The sequence below is a fragment of the Megascapheus bottae genome, chromosome 22, assembly GCF_031878675.1.
Source record: "Megascapheus bottae isolate mThoBot1 chromosome 22, mThoBot2.hap1, whole genome shotgun sequence".
Classification (NCBI taxonomy): Eukaryota; Metazoa; Chordata; class Mammalia; order Rodentia; family Geomyidae; genus Megascapheus; species Megascapheus bottae.
The window spans coordinates 934,470-950,892 of NC_143530.1; the positions used below are offsets into that span (position 1 = coordinate 934,470).

Genomic DNA, 16,423 nt, shown 5'->3' on the forward strand with positions numbered 1-16,423 from the left:
CTCAAACACAACCCCCGGTCTTTTCTCAGCACATGGGAAACAAGACATTAAACTATTTTGGAAGTCAGACCTCTGGTCTGTGATGAGTTAGCTTAAGGTTTAACAGACCACCCATCCCTTTGTATAGTACAACAGTCAAACCACCATCTTTATGGGTTCTCTAGCTGCACCCACAGGGCCCACCAGAGACAAATTAGCACAAAAAGGATCTCAAGTTTGCTTTATTGCTGGAGTACAATTGTCACATTCCACAGAGTTCTGGATAAAGTTCCCTGAGGGGCTTCTAACCACCAGGCTCATTTCCATCCTCCCCAACAGCTCCACAGCACTGCTCCCTCCCACGGGGTCCTCTCCTGGGAGAGCCATGCTTCCATCCAACTCTCGTCCCACCGATTCTTCACACTTTGGAAGAGCTGAAGGAAAAGGAATCACACAGGTTTCATCACGTTCAGAATGTATACAATACCGTCTCTCAGCAAGCGGAGGGACTTGTATTTTTGTGAAGACCACACTTGGGAACATGGCTGTTCTCAGACCGTGATATTCAAAAGTATTGAATGGATTGGGGCAATGCATTGACATCTACCAGCAATGGACTGCCAGGAAGCAGAGGACAGGGGAGATGGACCGGGCAATCTGCCTGCTTCCAGTGCTAACCTTAGGTGTCTGCTCCACAGGCTGAAGCCTGAACTCAGGTGAGCAGACTGACACCGACTACTGCCCACTACAGTCTTCCAGGACTTCCAACTCTACTTCAAACAGAGCCGGCTCCCCACAACCTCCCCACTCAGTCTCTTCCTCTGTTTCTAAGGGGCCCTGGGGACGCCACCTCCAACACACCCAACTACCCCACTGGAAATGTTCCTCGTTCCCTCTTACTTTTCCTGGTGGTTCAGGACCTTTAACTCAGGCCTTTGTTGTTTCTAGCAAGAACTCTACTACTTGAGGCACAACCCCATTCCTACATGCTAGATTTTCTGAAGGACTGCCAGCCTCTTGAAAGCAATGACCCATTACATAGTATACAGCAAACATTCCTGAATGCTGGTGATTCAGTGCTTATGTGTTCAATGTGTATTGTGGGGAGAGTTCAAGGCTCTGGCCTGGCCTGCATGCCTCCCTGAGAAGTTGACACAAGCAGGCTTGGACACGGCAGCACAGGTCCCTGCTGTCCCAGGGACAAGGCAGAGCACAGTGCACGCCTCTGCCATTCAGACATTCATGTTTACCAAGCAAATCTGCCTGCTAGGAAGCTGTCTTCCCGTCCCTAGCACTTGAGCTAGTCTTTCTGACGTCACGTCTGGTCAGAATTCCATTGCTGTGCGGGCGATGAGAGCCATGAAGATCTGCTGGGCTCCCCTGGCACAGTCGTCAGCCCCTGCTGCCTACGGACCATGAAACTACTTTACAGTGGTTATACTTGTTGGGAATGCACTCATTCCATGTCAATCAAGGTGAAGGGCGGGGAGTGGGGACCACACATCCACTGTCGCCTTCAAGAGCACAGCCTCAAGTGCCTGGCTGCTTTCCTTTGAGCTCTACTTCCTGCCAGAGCACTATAAGCAGAGACCCAGCCCTGAACCTGTGGCCTCTGTGGGAAGCTGAGGTCTACTACGACATCTTACCTGTCTGGGCTCGGGACTCCCTCGGCTTCTTCCTTCCAGGGTGGTCCTCTGTCCTCTCCTCTGTCCTCTTCCCTCTTCACCCCACCCCATATGTGGGCCGTGTGCCTGTTGCATATCTCGAAGAAGAGGGGTGAATCCTGAGCCGAGGGTCTCAGCATGCATGAGGCCTGGGGTTCAGGTCCCCAGAACTGAAGGGAAGAAAAAGCTCTGTGTCAGATGATTATTACTCCATTGCAATTATCTTATTTCAACATCACGGTTATCCTCTGCCCACTGTTGTCTTTCCTTTTCCCGATTATACTGTTTGTGTATTTACATAAACAGATGTTTACATTTACATACAGGTGCGTCTACGCAATTTACAGTTTTTACCTTACATCAATTGCATACTATTTGGATTTACTGGTTATTTGCTTGTTCTCTGTCAATTTTGTGATTGAGATGTGGCTACCAGAAATATTCAACTAATTCTTTCCTTATAACTGCTATGTAATGGTGTTCTACTGCCAGTATGTGGCACTTGATTCATCTTGTGGGGGTGGCTGGAGTGATGCGTGGGGATGAGCAACCCCTGTGGCATTTTCATGTCCTTTTGGGCAGGAGGGAAGGGAGACCCTGGGGAGAAAGTCCTACTTCACCTTTTCATTAGTGCTCCAATAGGGCCAGAACCTCCAGCCAGCTTCAGCCCAGGACATCAGAAACCTATCTGTCAGTTTCTCCATGCTCATTTTTCCATTCTTCTTTTCTTACACATTAAAGATCAAATTGTCTGACTTTATCCTATGTTAGCAACAGTGGAGCAAGAAGCCTGTTTTCTCTTAAGGGTGGGATAACAATTTTCTAACTCTCACAGAAGAGCTGGACCATATACTGACATGGAATCTTAACTGGGAAGAAATGGACTCCAATTTGGAGCGTGAGCCAGTGTCTAGGAAAGCAAGCATCTTATTCTCACAAAGTCTGCTCCAAGTGAGCAAAATTAAATTCTTGCAGAGACACTGCAGCGTATGTACCTCTAGGTTGTTAGGAAGAGAGTCACATACAATTTATTACACTGCGATGGCATGTGGGGTAGGTAGCTTACAGACCCACCCTCTGGGTTCAAGTGGACCCTTCCCCGTCTGCTCAGGCAGACACGGGAAGGCGTGGGTGACCTGCATGGAGCCACGTTTCAGACTCGCTTCTGCCTTTGGGGGCTCGGGTCACCCGGTCAGGCCCAGGCCCAGCACCTTGACGGTGGGGAAAAGCCTTACCCACGACTCTCCCTTCTGCCTGGAGACAGGAACACTCGCTGTCGTGGTGGCAAGTCTCGGCAGAAGTGGCTTGTCCGAGGGAGAGAGTAATCTCAGGTCCTTCACTGCTCCTGGGGCTCGAGTGACAGCACTGCTTCCACTGTGATTCATCTATCTGCAAGGGTGGTTTTCCCAACTATGGAGGCTTCAGATCCAAGTTATTAATGCATGTTGTCCCCCAGTGTGGTGGGCACGGGCCCCCTAGGAGCCAAGGAAAAGGAAGTTTTCCCTGGTGTGGTGGCTCCAGGGGGGCCTGTGCCCAAGGACAAGGAAAAAAAGGAAAGGAAAAAGTAGAAGCTAGGTGCTGGTAGCCCCTGTCCATAATCCCATAATCTCAGCTACTCATGAGGCTGAGATCAGAGGATTACAGTTCAAACACACACTGGCACGAAAGTCCACGAGACTCACATCTCCATTAACCACGAAAAGGCCAGTGGAGATGTGGCTCAATTGAAAGAGCACCAGTCGAGCAAAAACAGACAACAGAACACCTCATGCATGGATAGCATCCTGGTAGTCCTCAGTTCAAGCCCCTAAGAAGCAGCGGCCAACCAAAAGGTATGGCATCCAGAGCGTTAGAGTCTATACCTCTTGGTTGACACCAACCTCTTGACACTTTACAATCTCCCTTGCATCCTCCTTTGGGTTTCTCTCCCAAACCTTAGTTACCACCAGCCAGTCATTTTCCAAAAATCATGATGTGTATCTACAACTGTTGAAAACATAAAGAATGTGATGTGTAAGACCCAGTTTCATGGTACATAAGACTGGAAGTTTAGAGGCTGCAGCCAAAACCACATAATCCTGTAACGGAGATGTCAGTACTTACCTTTACAAAGTGCATGTGTGGGCATGTATGAAAAGAGGATTTGACATAATTCAGCATTGGCCACATATGCAGAGCCTTTAGTATGCCATGTTATTTTGTTAGGCATTGGTCAGGGCTGCTCAACATGACACAGTTGTTTTTGGTTGTCTTGTAAGAAAAAATAAAGCAACACAGTATACAATGGCATTACAGTTCCCCTTATTGCCCAGTGTCATATAGCATCACGTATAATACAATTACGGAGTCGGGTATGTACACTGAAATGTCCGTGTGCACAATTTATAGTATTTATGATTCCCACTGCAATGAAATTAGGCTGAAGTTAAAAGTTGCAGTGCGTAATGTTAAGCATGGCTTGTTGGAAGGTTATAGGTGGCATAATACTGCACACCAAATTGACAGTGCTGTGGGTGTAGCAATACACATTCCAGACATGGGGAGATCAGGGAGATGAGAATCTGGCAGGCAGAACCATTGTCTCCAATAGGCATGGACTTGATATCCACCTGAGAGGCATGCACGTAATATCCACTTGCGACAAGCTGAATTACAAGATATTTATAGCAACCTCAAATATGGAAGGCTGTAGCTGAGACGGTGAGTGAAAGATGTAGACTGGTACTTCAGAAGTTGGCAAGGTGGTATTTCCATGGGAGGTAGACTGGTAATTCAGAAGAAGTTGGCAGGGTTACATTTCCATGGTAGGTACAATTTTGCAATAGCTTGCTCGTGTTTTTTGTTGACTGCACACTATTCACAAGGGGAAGTGGCACACACAGCCACACAGACAGTCGACATGCCTTGTTATCAAGTTGTATTTTATGCATTTGAATACTTAATATTTGATTGTGCAATGGCCAAAACCGGTAGACACAGATGGAATTCCAATGACAGAAATTGGAGGCTTGAATAACGTAAGGAAAAAAATGAAATGAGGCCAATTTGAGTGTCATAATGTATCACACTTGCCGTTCAGTAGGAGATGTTGACGATGGCTGACATACAGACACAGAATGGAACAGTCAGCAGGCAGAGGCCACAATGGCTGACATCAGAGCACACAATAGAACAGTCAACAGGGAGTAACCACAATGGCTGACATCAGAGCACACAATAGAACAGTCAACAGGCAGTAGCCACAATGGCTGACATCAGAAAACACAATAGAACAGTCAGCAGGCAGAGGCCACAATGGCTGACATCAGAGCACACAATAGAACAGTCAACAGGCAGAGGCCACAATGGCTGACATCAGAGCACACAATAGAACAGTCAACAGGGAGTAACCACAATGGCTGACATCAGAGCACACAATAGAACAGTCAACAGGCAGTAGCCACAATGGCTGACATCAGAAAACACAATAGAACAGTCAACAGGCAGTAGCCACAATGGCTGACATCAGAGCACACAATAGAACAGTCAGCAGGCAGAGGCCACAATGGCTGACATCAGAGCACACAATAGAACAGTCAACAGGCAGAGGCCACAATGGCTGACATCAGAGCACACAACAGAACAGTCAACAGGCAGTAACCACAATGGCTGACATCAGAACACACAATAGAACAGTCAGCAGGCAGAGGCCACAATGGCTGAGATCAGAGCACACAATAGAACAATCAACAGGCAGAGGCAACAATGGCTGACATCAGAGCACACAATAGAACAGTCAACAGGCAGTAGCCACAACGGCTGACATCAGAGCACACAATAGAACAGTCAACAGGCAGTAGCCACAATGGCTGACATCAGAAAACACAATAGAACAGTCAACAGGCAGTAGCCACAATGGCTGACATCAGAGCACACAATAGAACAGTCAGCAGGCAGAGGCCACAATGGCTGACATCAGAGCACACAATAGAACAGTCAACAGGCAGAGGCCACAATGGCTGACATCAGAGCACACAACAGAACAGTCAACAGGCAGTAACCACAATGGCTGACATCAGAACACACAATAGAACAGTCAGCAGGCAGAGGCCACAATGGCTGAGATCAGAGCACACAATAGAACAATCAACAGGCAGAGGCAACAATGGCTGACATCAGAGCACACAATAGAACAGTCAACAGGCAGTAGCCACAACGGCTGACATCAGAGCACACAATAGAACAGTCAACAGGCAGAGGCCACAATGGCTGACATCAGAGCACACAATAGAACAGTCAACAGGCAGTAGCCACAATGGCTGACATCAGTGCACACAACAGAACAGTGAGCTGGCAGTAGCCACAATGGCTGACATCAGAGCACACAATAGAACAGTCAACAGGCAGTAGCCACAATGGCTGACATCAGTGCACACAACAGAACAGTGAGCTGGCAGTAGCCACAATGGCTGACATCAGTGTACACAATAGAACAGTCAGCAGGCAGTAGTCACAATGGCTGACACCAAGACACACAGAATAGTCAGCTGGCAGTAGCCACAATGGCTGACCTCAGTGTAAACAATAGAACAGTCAGCAGGCAGTAGCCACAATGGCTGACATCAGTACACACAATAGAACAGTCAGCAGGCAGTAGTCACAATGGCTGACATCAGTATACACAAGAAAACAGTCAGCAGGCAGAAGCCATAAAGGCTGACCTCAGTGTATACAATAGAATAGTCAGCTGGCAGAAGCCATAATGGCTGACCTCAGTGTATACAATAGAATAGTCAGCAGGCAGTAGCCACAATGGCTGACATCAGTGTACACAATAGAACAGTCAGCAGGCAGTAGCCACAATGGCTGACATCAGTGTACACAAGAAAACAGTCAGCAGGCAGAAGCCATAAAGGCTGACCTCAGTGTATACAATAGAATAGTCAGCTGGCAGTAGCCACAATGGCTGACATCAGTACACAAAATAGAACAGTCAGCAGGCAGTAGCCACAATGGCTGACCTCAGTATACACAAGACAACAGTCAGCAGGCAGTAGCCACAATGGCTGACACCAAGACACACAGAATAGTCAGCTGGCAGAAGCCATAATGGCTGACTTCAGTGTATACAATAGAACAGTCAGCAGGCAGTAGCCACAATGGCTGACATCAGTATACACAATAGAACAGTCAGCAGGCAGTAGCCACAATGGCTGACCTCAGTATACACAAGACAACAGTCAGCAGGCAGTAGCCACAATGGCTGACACCAAGACACACAGAATAGTCAGCTGGCAGAAGCCATAATGGCTGACTTCAGTGTATACAATAGAACAGTCAGCAGGCAGTAGCCACAATGGCTGACATCAGTCTACACAATAGAACAGTCAGCAGGCAGTAGCCACAATGGCTGACATCAGTGCACACAACAGAATAGTCAGCTGGCAGTAGCCATAATGGCTGACATCAGTGTACACAATAGAACAGTCAGCAGGCAGTAGCCAAAATGGCTGACCTCGGTGTACAGAACAGAACAGTCAGCAGGCAGGAGCCACAATGGCTGACATCAGTGCACACAACAGAACAGTCAGCAGACAGTAGTCACAATGGCTGACATAAGTGTATATAATAGAATAGTCAGCAGGCAGTAGCCACAATGGCTGACATCAGTGTACACAATAGAACAGTCAGCAGGCAGTAGCCACCATGACTGACATCAGTGTACACAATAGAACAGTCAGCAGGCAGTAGCCACAATGGCTGACATCAGTGCACACAACAGAATAGTCAGCTGGCAGTAGCCACAATGGCTGACATCAGTGTACACAATAGAACAGTCAGCTGGCAGTAGCCACAATGGCTGACATCAGTGTACACAATAGAACAGTCAGCAGGCAGTAGCCACAATGGCTGACATCAGTGTACACAATAGAACAGTCAGCAGGCAGTAGCCACAATGGCTGACATCAGTGTACACAATAGAACAGTCAGCAGGCAGTAGCCACAATGGCTGACATCAGTGTACACAACAGAATAGTCAGCTGGCAGTAGCCACAATGGCTGACCTCAGTGTATACAATAGAACAGTCAGCAGGCAGTAGCCACAATGGCTGACATCAGTGTACACAATAGAACAGTCAGCAGGCAGTAGCCACAATGGCTGACATCAGTGTACACAATAGAACAGTCAGCTGGCAGTAGCCACAATGGCTGACATCAGTGCACACAACAGAATAGTCAGCTGGCAGTAGCCACAATGGCTGACCTCAGTGTACACAATAGAACAGTCAGCAGGCAGTAGCCACAATGGCTGACATCAGTGCACACAACAGAATAGTCAGCTGGCAGTAGCCACAATGGCTGACATCAGTGTACACAATAGAACAGTCAGCAGGCAGTAGCCACAATGGCTGACATCAGTGCACACAACAGAATAGTCAGCAGGCAGTAGCCACAATGGCTGACCTCAGTGTACACAATAGAACAGTCAGCTGGCAGTAGCCACAATGGCTGACCTCAGTGCACATAACAGAACAGTCAGCTGGCAGTAGCCACCATGGCTGACATCAGTGCACACAACAGAATAGTCAGCTGGCAGTAGCCACAATGGCTGACATCAGTGTACACAATAGAACAGTCAGCAGGCAGTAGCCACAATGGCTGACATCAGTGCACATAACAGAATAGTCAGCTGGCAGTAGCCACAATGGCTGACCTCAGTGCACATAACAGAACAGTCAGCAGGCAGTAGCCACAATGGCTGACATCAGTGTACACAATAGAACAGTCAGCTGGCAGTAGCCATAATGGCTGACATCAGTGCACACAATAGAACAGTCACCAGACAGTAGCCACAATGGCTGACGTAAGTGTACACAAAAGAACAGTCAGCAGGCAGTAGCCACAATGGCTGACCTCAGTGCACATAACAGAACAGTCAGCTGGCAGTAGCCACCATGGCTGACATCAGTGCACACAACAGAATAGTCAGCTGGCAGTAGCCACAATGGCTGACATCAGTGTACACAATAGAACTGTCAGCAGGCAGTAGCCATAATGGCTGACCTCCATGCACACAACAAAATAGTCAGCTGGCAGTAGCCATAATGGCTGACCTCAGTGTATACAATAGAACAGTCAGCAGGCAGTAGCCACAATGGCTGACATCAGTGTACACAATAGAACAGTCAGCAGGCAGTAGCCACCATGGCTGACATCAGTGCACACAACAGAATAGTCAGCTGGCAGTAGCCACCATGGCTGACATCAGTGCACACAACAGAATAGTCAGCTGGCAGTAGCCACAATGGCTGACCTCAGTGTACACAATAGAACAGTCAGCAGGCAGTAGCCACAATGGCTGACATCAGTGCACACAAGAGAATAGTCAGCTGGCAGTAGTCACAATGGCTGGCATAAGTGTACACAATACAACAGTCAGCAGGCAGTAGCCACATTGGCTGACATCAGTGCACACAACAGAATAGTCAGCTGGCAGTAGCCACAATGGCTGACCTCAGTGTACACAATAGAACAGTCAGCAGGCAGTAGCCACAATGGCTGACATCAGTGCACACAACAGAATAGTCAGCTGGCAGTAGCCACCATGGCTGACATCAGTGCACACAACAGAATAGTCAGCTGGCAGTAGCCACAATGGCTGACATCAGTGTACACAATAGAACAGTCAGCAGGCAGTAGCCACAAAGGCTGACATCAGTGTACACAATAGAACAGTCAGCAGGCAGTAGCCACAATGGCTGACATCAGTGTACACAACAGAATAGTCAGCTGGCAGTAGCCACAATGGCTGACCTCAGTGTATACAATAGAACAGTCAGCAGGCAGTAGCCACAATGGCTGACATCAGTGTACACAATAGAACAGTCAGCAGGCAGTAGCCACAATGGCTGACATCAGTGTACACAATAGAACAGTCAGCTGGCAGTAGCCACAATGGCTGACATCAGTGCACACAACAGAATAGTCAGCTGGCAGTAGCCACAATGGCTGACATCAGTGTACACAATAGAACAGTCAGCAGGCAGTAGCCACAATGGCTGACACCAAGACACACAGAATAGTCAGCAGGCAGTAGCCACAATGGCTGACCTCAGTGTACACAATAGAACAATCAGCTGGCAGTAGCCACAATGGCTGACCTCAGTGCACATAAAAGAACAGTCAGCTGGCAGTAGCCACCATGGCTGACATCAGTGCACACAACAGAATAGTCAGCTGGCAGTAGCCACAATGGCTGACCTCAGTGTACACAATAGAACAGTCAGCAGGCAGTAGCCACAATGGCTGACATCAGTGCACACAACAGAACAGTGAGCTGGCAGTAGCCACAATGGCTGACATCAGTGCACACAACAGAATAGTCAGCTGGCAGTAGCCACAATGGCTGACATCAGTGTACACAATAGAACAGTCAGCAGGCAGTAGCCACAATGGCTGACACCAAGACACACAGAATAGTCAGCAGGCAGTAGCCACAATGGCTGACCTCAGTGTACACAATAGAACAGTCAGCTGGCAGTAGCCACAATGGCTGACCTCAGTGCACATAACAGAACAGTCAGCTGGCAGTAGCCACCATGGCTGACATCAGTGCACACAACAGAATAGTCAGCTGGCAGTAGCCACAATGGCTGACATCAGTGTACACAATAGAACAGTCAGCAGGCAGTAGCCACAATGGCTGACATCAGTGCACATAACAGAATAGTCAGCTGGCAGTAGCCACAATGGCTGACCTCAGTGCACATAACAGAACAGTCAGCAGGCAGTAGCCACAATGGCTGACATCAGTGTACACAATAGAACAGTCAGCTGGCAGTAGCCATAATGGCTGACATCAGTGCACACAATAGAACAGTCACCAGACAGTAGCCACAATGGCTGACGTAAGTGTACACAAAAGAACAGTCAGCAGGCAGTAGCCACAATGGCTGACCTCAGTGCACATAACAGAACAGTCAGCTGGCAGTAGCCACCATGGCTGACATCAGTGCACACAACAGAATAGTCAGCTGGCAGTAGCCACAATGGCTGACATCAGTGTACACAATAGAACTGTCAGCAGGCAGTAGCCATAATGGCTGACCTCCATGCACACAACAAAATAGTCAGCTGGCAGTAGCCATAATGGCTGACCTCAGTGTATACAATAGAACAGTCAGCAGGCATTAGCCACCATGGCTGACATCAGTGTACACAATAGAACAGTCAGCAGGCAGTAGCCACCATGGCTGACATCAGTGCACACAACAGAATAGTCAGCTGGCAGTAGCCACCATGGCTGACATCAGTGCACACAACAGAATAGTCAGCTGGCAGTAGCCACAATGGCTGACATCAGTGTACACAATAGAACAGTCAGCAGGCAGTAGCCACAATGGCTGACATCAGTGCACACAACAGAATAGTCAGCTGGCAGTAGTCACAATGGCTGACATAAGTGTACACAATACAACAGTCAGCAGGCAGTAGCCACATTGGCTGACATCAGTGCACACAACAGAATAGTCAGCTGGCAGTAGCCACAATGGCTGAAATCAGTGTACACAATAGAACAGTCAGCAGGCAGTAGCCACAATGGCTGACATCAGTGCACACAACAGAATAGTCAGCTGGCAGTAGCCACCATGGCTGACATCAGTGCACACAACAGAATAGTCAGCTGGCAGTAGCCACAATGGCTGACATCAGTGTACACAATAGAACAGTCAGCAGGCAGTAGCCACAATGGCTGACATCAGTGCACACAACAGAATAGTCAGCTGGCAGTAGTCACAATGGCTGACATAAGTGTACACAATAGAACAGTCAGCAGGCAGTAGCCACATTGGCTGACATCAGTGCACACAACAGAATAGTCAGCTGGCAGTAGCCACAATGGCTGACCTCAGTATACACAATAGAACAGTCAGCAGGCAGTAGCCACAATGGCTGACCTCCATGCACACAACAAAATAGTCAGCTGGCAGTAGCCATAATGGCTGACCTCAGTGTATACAATAGAACAGTCAGCAGGCAGTAGCCACAATGGCTGACATCAGTGTACACAATAGAACAGTCAGCAGGCAGTAGCCACAATGGCTGACACCAAGACACACAGAATAGTCAGCAGGCAGTAGCCACAATGGCTGAAATCAGTGTACACAATAGAACAGTCAGCAGACAGTAGCCACAATGGCTGACATCAGTGCACACAACAGAATAGTCAGCTGGCAGTAGCCATAATGGCTGACATCAGTGTACACAATAGAACAGTCAGCAGGCAGTAGCCACAATGGCTGACACCAAGACACACAGAATAGTCAGCAGGCAGTAGCCACAATGGCTGAAATCAGTGTACACTATAGAACAGTCAGCTGGCAGTAGCCACAATGGCTGACATCAGTGGACATAATAGAACAGTCAGCTGGCAGTAGCCACAATCGCTGACATCAGTATACACATTAGAACAGTCAGCTGGCAGTAGCCACAATGGCTGACATCAGTGCACATAACAGAACAGTAAGCAGGCAGTAGCCACAATGGCTGACATCAGTGTACACAACAGAACAGTTAGCTGGCAGTAGCCACAATGGCTGACCTCAGTGTATACAATAGAACAGTCAGCAGGCAGTAGCCACAATGGCTGACATCAGTGCACACAATAGAACAGTCACTAGACAGTAGCCACAATGGCTGACGTAAGTGTACACAAAAGAACAGTCAGCAGGCAGTAGCCACAATGGCTGACCTCAGTGCACAACAGAATAGTCAGCTGGCAGTAGCCATAATGGCTGACCTCAGTATATACAATAGAACAGTCAGCAGGCAGGAGACACAATGGCTGACATCAGTGTACACAATAGAACAGTCAGCAGGCAGTAGCCACAATGGCTGACATCAGTGCACACAACAGAATAGTCAGCTGGCTGTAGCCATAATGGCTGACATCAGTGTACACAATAGAACAGTCAGCAGGCAGTAGCCACAATGGCTGACACCAAGACACACAGAATAGTCAGCAGGCAGTAGCCACAATGGCTGACATCAGTGTACACAATAGAACAGTCAGCAGGCAGTAGCCACAATGGCTGACATCAGTGTACACAATAGCACAGTCAGCTGGCAGTAGCCACAATGGCTGACATCAGTACACACAATAGAACAGTCAGCAGGCAGTAGCCACAATGGCTGACATCAGTATACACAATAGAACAGTCAGCAGGCAGTAGCCACAATGGCTGACCTCAGTGCACATAACAGAACAGTCAGCTGGCAGTAGCCACAATGGCTGACATCAGTGTACACAATAGAACAGTCAGCAGGCAGTAGCCACAATGGCTGACATCAGTGTACACAATAGAACAGTCAGCAGGCAGTAGCCACAATGGCTGACCTCAGTGTACACAATAGAACAGTCAGCAGGCAGTAGCCACAATGGCTGACACCAAGACACACAGAATAGTCAGCAGGCAGTAGCCACAATGGCTGACCTCAGTGTACACAATAGAACAGTCAGCAGGCAGTAGCCACAATGGCTGACATCAGTGTACACAATAGAACAGTCAGCTGGCAGTAGCCACAATGGCTGACATCAGTGTACACAATAGAACAGTCAGCAGGCAGTAGCCACAATGGCTGACACCAAGACACACAGAATAGTCAGCAGGCAGTAGCCATAATGGCTGACTTCAGTGTACACAATAGAACAGTCAGCAGACAGTAGCCACAATGGCTGACATCAGTGTACACAATAGAACAGTCAGCTGGCAGTAGCCACAATGGCTGACATCAGTGTACACAATAGAACAGTCAGCAGGCAGTAGCCACAATGGCTGACATCAGTGTACACAATAGAACAGTCAGCTGGCAGTAGCCACAATGGCTGACATCAGTGTACACAATAGAACAGTCAGCAGGCAGTAGCCACAATGGCTGACACCAAGACACACAGAATAGTCAGCAGGCAGTAGCCATAATGGCTGACATCAGTGTACACAATAGAACAGTCAGCAGGCAGTAGCCACAATGGCTGACATCAGTGCACATAACAGAACAGTCAGCAGGCAGTAGCCACAATGGCTGACCTCCATGCACACAACAAAATAGTCAGCTGGCAGTAGCCATAATGGCTGACCTCAGTGTATACAATAGAACAGTCAGCAGGCAGTAGCCACAATGGCTGACATCAGTGTACACAATAGAACAGTCAGCAGGCAGTAGCCACAATGGCTGACACCAAGACACACAGAATAGTCAGCAGGCAGTAGCCACAATGGCTGACATCAGTGCACACAACAGAATAGTCAGCTGGCAGTAGCCACAATGGCTGACATCAGTGTACACAATAGAACAGTCAGCTGGCAGTAGCCACAATGGCTGACATCAGTGTACACATTAGAACAGTCAGCTGGCAGTAGCCACAATGGCTGACCTCAGTGCACATAACAGAACAGTCAGCAGGCAGTAGCCTCAATGGCTGGCACAGTGCAAACAATACAATGTTTCTGCCAGAAACATGACTGTGGAAAGGCCGCATTTTGTGATGCAGGGCATCGCTGGCAATAAGCCGTGTGGAGTGTGGATATGTGTAACGGAATGGTATGGATATGTGTATTACAATGTTGTCTTAGTCTGAGCAGGTCGAATGTTCTTTGCTATGGACTCTGATGCCTGGAGGCCAAAGCCACAGTTTCATGTACAAGCACTGTCAGGATGGGCTAGGCTATAACTTCATGAGCAGTGGTACATGTGGTACAGAGGCATGTTAAAGGCAATAGGCATTGCTTAATTTTGCACCTTATGCTTTGAGCGCTGTTAGAGCCAAAAACAGCACTCTGACTGCATTGGGTTGACTTGCAAAGTCATTTACCACCCACAGTTGAAGCATTACTGACTCCAATTCAAGTAGCATGTGTACACAGTTTCATTTTTAGGGCAGGACTTACTTGGCTTTGAGACTGAACAGTCACTCCTAGAATTTCAATGTCAAAAATGAGATGTTTGAGTAGCATATTCAGTGTTAGTGACTGCATGAGGTCAATGTGAATGCCATTAACCATGCACACAGCTTCACTACACATGGTACAGAGTGGATGGTACTAGGCTCTTGCCAGAGTCATAGAATCATGGAACCGACTGGAATGTCAGTACTTACCTTTATAGAATGCATGTTTAACATGCATTGTAAAATTCAGTAAAGGTAAATTCGGCGCATATCAATAAAGGTAAATTTGGCGCATATCAAGACAAGCTGCAAAAACTAAATCTAGCCCAATCCTTCATTAGATATAAGCAGTCACAGTCTGGGGATGCACAGAAAACTTTGTCATAGAATTCTGGTTTAACATAGGGCCATAACAAGTTAAATTAAAGAGATTTCAATGTAAAACTCAAGAACCATATTCACAACCTTTCAAAGACCTTACAGAATTTCTCCTCAAACTACACCATGAAACAAACAAGCAATACTACCAACTCATTCCATGAAGCCAACCTTACTGTATTCCAAAACTAAGCAGATCCAACAAAGAGCTAGATACTGTTCTTGCTGATAAAATGACAATACTCAAACCTTCACCAACTGAAGTCAACATATTAGATAACATACCCCGCTTAAGTTGGTGTCACCCACCAATGCCATGTCCAACATGTGCAAATCAACGTAAATCCATCAGTATAATCATAATCAAGAACCAAACCACTTGATCAGATCCAAAAGCCTTGTCAAAGTGCAACCGCCTTTCATAATAAACCTCTGAACAAACAAGAGAAGCAACACACCGGGTTTTAATAAAGGTTACGTAAGAAATACCTCTTATCTATTGTCAAGCCATTGATCTTACAAAATCACCACAGAGGGGAAAAAAAAAATCACACACTTACCTTCTTTCTCTGAGCCTTCAAAGATGAACTCAAGGTTTTCAGTAGTTTTTAAACCGAAGTCATTTAAAATTTCTGATTTTTTTTATTCTCAAGTGCAGCATTCTTTCCTCAGGAAAAAATTATGAGCAAGCCCTGCCTGTCTTCCTTCAAATCTGAGAGCTCCTTTACAATTAGTAGCCTGTTGAGTGTGGTTGTGGTTTTATGATCGGCGCACAGCCTACCTCATCTCTGCGTTGGCAGTGGGATCAGCTTGACTGGTGCGGGTGCTTATGATGGCATGTGGCAGCTCAGCTCCAGTCATTTGGAAGAGGCTTGTATTCTTTGCCTCGTGAATCTTCTACAAGTTTTACAATGCAGCTTCTGAATTTGAGAAAAGAGACAGAAAGGGCATTCTTGTTACTTCTACTTCTTCATGGATAAAGTAGTTACAGGTTATGATCAGACCGAGGAGGGTTATGACGTGTCTCCTGCTGGAAGAGCTGAAGAATTATTCTGGATTTACCTCTCCCCCACTGTAACACACCCAGGGTTATGCATGTGCCTGGAAAAGGGTTGCCTGGCTCTGCTTTAGAGACCAGAGTTCGTGATTGGCTGGCTCCATTGCTTTGATACCTTGCCTTAGAATGAGGTGGGAGAGGCAACACATCCTGGAGACAACAGCTGCCCCTCAAGGCAAACCGCCAACGGGAGGGAATGCGGCTGAGGGCCCCCAGTCCCTTTGAGAACCTCTCATCCAGCCATCCAAAGACCTTCCACTAGGCCCCATCCTACCATGCCCCTCTGAGTCACTCATCTCTGGGCTGAGGCCCATACCTGGTCCTCAGAGGACAGTCAAGTTCAAACTATGGAAGGGACTCCACACTTGAACAGTTGAGGGCAACCTCACATTCCCCTGCCCATTTTGGTTGGATATC

The 16,423-nt window shown here is 47.5% G+C and overlaps 1 long non-coding RNA gene across 2 annotated transcripts; it reads right to left on the reverse strand.

Annotated features, from left to right (window-relative positions):
• Window positions 1-215: 215 nt before the first annotated feature.
• Window positions 216-15,864, reverse strand: LOC150047540 (uncharacterized). 2 transcript variants are annotated; one of them, XR_016539208.1, is made up of 3 exons: window positions 15,731-15,864; window positions 1,626-1,813; window positions 216-413 (listed from the first exon to the last, which is right to left on the reverse strand). It is a non-coding gene; the product is annotated as an uncharacterized LOC150047540 (long non-coding RNA). The 2 variants fall into 2 exon arrangements; XR_016539207.1 differs by lacking the exon at window positions 15,731-15,864 and adding an exon at window positions 2,879-2,933.
• Between the last annotated feature and the right edge of the window lie 559 nt (window positions 15,865-16,423).